At 36.5% G+C, this 3027-nt stretch overlaps 1 protein-coding gene across 1 annotated transcript in view; it reads right to left on the bottom strand.

Moving 5' to 3' along the window:
* Positions 1-3027, bottom strand: part of LOC105270592 (syntaxin-binding protein 5) — a 6913-nt gene that overhangs the window by 2346 nt on the left and 1540 nt on the right. The gene's annotated exons all lie outside the window — the stretch shown is intronic.

The raw sequence follows: 3027 nt of genomic DNA, 5'->3' as shown, positions 1-3027 counted from the left end.
GAAAACAAGTTCGGTACAAATTTCAATCGAGAACGTATGCGCTCGAACGTTTTTTTTTCTCAGTATGTGTTTGGATATTGAGCGGTGGTCGTTTTTTAGAAGAAATGAATCTGAAATTTTGTGTCCAAAGCGCCTCACGAGGTGTGAGAATCATCTATTGTTTTATCGAACATTTGGTCCATTGGCGTCGACGCCGTTAAAGGTTTATCCAGTCGATTCTCATTCCTCGTTCGATAGAGGAATAATAGCTCTCGGTCCATGCATTCGTTTATTTCTTTATTTGGTCCCGTCCCTCGGCGATTTTGTTTATTAAACTGCTCTCGAAATTCAGGGTTTCTAGGTCAGTCGGGATTTATCGCGAATTGAGCTTTGGTTTCGCCATAATTTTCGTAAATATTAATTCTTTCCGTGTAATGGTGATTGGAATCTCAAGGTTTTCGATACAACGTTATATTGCGAATTTCACACCTAGTGTGCAGATTTGAAAACATTTATTTCTATTTTCCATATTTCAATAGTCTAATATATAATAGTTTATATCATTGAAAATGTCGTACTAAAATTTTATTTTCAAATTTCCCGCGCATCATTCCTACCAACGGTAAAGCGAAAATCCCGCAAACGATTTTTCTGGGAATCCCCCTTATTTATGGTTCATGGAAATCGCATGTGGCTGGTGTATTCAGATAGGCGAAGAATTTTTACGGTTGGATAGATTTTGCCAAGCAGTCGACAATTTTCACTGAGTGACACGGTAATTTTCCCCGAAGGGTTAAAACACAATGCAGTTACCCAGTGGTTAGGTAATTTTTACTGACTTTTTCCCTGTGTTATTGGAGAATGCAATTCAATAATGCGATTACAATAATTCAACACGAGTTGTTTACAAGATCTTTGAAATGTGCACACACGTTAGCATTTGTTGAATAGTGGGTAGCGGTTGTGGTGACCTTCGAATATATACGACCCACTATTTAAATATTCCCTTTGAGACTGGATGCACACCGAGAACTTCGTTCTTGCAGTAATGGACTTAGCCTGGGTACTTCTGCCCAATTTTCGGTTATAATTGCAGGTAACTACTCTAATATACTAATAACTAATATCAGACTCGAGCGGAATCAAGCATAAAATTTATTCACTCACACGGAGAGAAATATTCAAGAAAAATTACAGAAAATTTCATGTAATCCGCAAACGATAGTGGACTTTAATGAATTTTTATGGAAAGATAATAGAAAAATCTGAAACGTTCGGTAAATTTTCGAGTTTATCTCTGAAAGATACATAATTAATAAAAAGTTACACAATTTTCGCGGAAAATGTGAAATTTAATATCAATGTTACGAATCACATTGTGTCCAAGAATTTTTTCTCTGTGTAATTATGTAAAAAATAAATTGAATGGGAGACTAGGTCCTATATTCATACCAGCCGCATCCCCGTGGCAAACCCTTGGTAACACTAAGTGCTGGTGAGGTTAGTACACGAGGAGAAATATTCAATAAAAATTACGTATCTCTTCCGTAACTCCAAAGCAAAATATGGTTATAGGAAATTTTACGGAAGTTTCACGTCATTTTTACCTAAACTCCCCGAATTTTTCCGCGACGTTCCGTAATTTAAAAATTTTTCGAGTCGAAATATTCCGTAATCGGTAAGCGAACCGAAAGTTCCGTCATTTTTCCTAAATATTTCTCTCCGTGTGATACCTTACCACATGTTGAATTGAATTAAACGTAAATTATAAGAATTACAAAATGAAAGACTCGTCTGTGTTAAATAAAGTAAAATTTCTTGTTTCATACGAAAAGAGCACAATTCCGATAATCATCTGTTAAAGTTGAACTGAAGCATTCGTGGTTTATTAAGAGCACCTCCTCGGGTTGCCTCATTGGTATGAATCATACTAATTTGACAAGAGCGAACCGACAGAGAAAGTCATATTTTCTTCTCTCAAATTATTTTTACCCTTGGTTCCACTATTATCTTATGCATTCTGTTTCCATCGACTTGCAGATTTAATTGGGCTGGAATTTTGGTGCTTTATCGTTCCAACTCGCAATTTGTCTGTCTCAGACTTCGAATTTCCTCGAGTTTTCTTTTCTCACAACATAATCTTAGCCTCCATATTGTCAAAAACGTAGGCAGCAATATATATTTTTTTATTTCTAGATTTCCGCGATTTTTCTTATCACCATAGTATTTTCATGGTTTAATAGGCAGCCCTTCGTCTTAGCCTTTAGCCTGTCCTATTATCCTCTCACTTTAGCCTCTCCTACTATCCTCTCATTATTTTTGCGGTGTCATGGCTTGACTTTCTTTACTGCACCCGTTTCACTTGTACTGAGGGAAACCATGGAAAACCTTAGTAGATGCAGCAATATATATGTGCATATAATTAATATATCTCGTCGTATACATATCGTCCGCCTGAGGGTTGAACACTAATTTCGTCATAGTGACTATGATATAGTCCCGAGGTTCCTCTCATAGAGTTTCCTTTTCTCCTCGTGAAATCTCTGGATGAATACCCACTGAAATGTTTGAATAATTTATTGAAATCTTCTTCGTGCTTTGAATTTATTTTCCAACATCATTTCCACGATCTTGCACTCTGCTGAACACAACTGTTAGACCGAGCAGATTGATTGTATTGCAAACAAGTGATTCCAACTTGCGTTTCCTGATCAAATATCGATGCTCAGAATCAATAAGACAGTACTGGCTCCGATTTTCGATACTTTTCATTCAAGATACGTCGTGCGTCCCACGCACGCTTTTTCGCGATTTTTCGCGAACTGGCGTGTCAGATTCAGTCTTATTTCATTATTTCACGAAAAATGTCGAACAAAAATTTTGCGATACAACAACCTGTCTCCATAGCGTGGAAATGTCAGATAATCAAGCAAAAATCCATTCTCTCAAACCATCAATTATCATTTGCCATAAAAATCCGATTTTCTGAATTTTTAAGACAAATCCGTCGTTGATTGAACGTTTTTAGATAAAATTGAATTCAAACTC

This window comes from Fopius arisanus, unplaced genomic scaffold (genome assembly GCF_000806365.1).
Source record: "Fopius arisanus strain USDA-PBARC FA_bdor unplaced genomic scaffold, ASM80636v1 scaffold00091, whole genome shotgun sequence".
In the NCBI taxonomy this organism is placed as follows: domain Eukaryota; kingdom Metazoa; phylum Arthropoda; class Insecta; order Hymenoptera; family Braconidae; genus Fopius; species Fopius arisanus.
The sequence above is the reverse complement of the archived record's forward strand: the minus strand, read 5'-3'. Positions and strand labels throughout refer to the sequence as shown.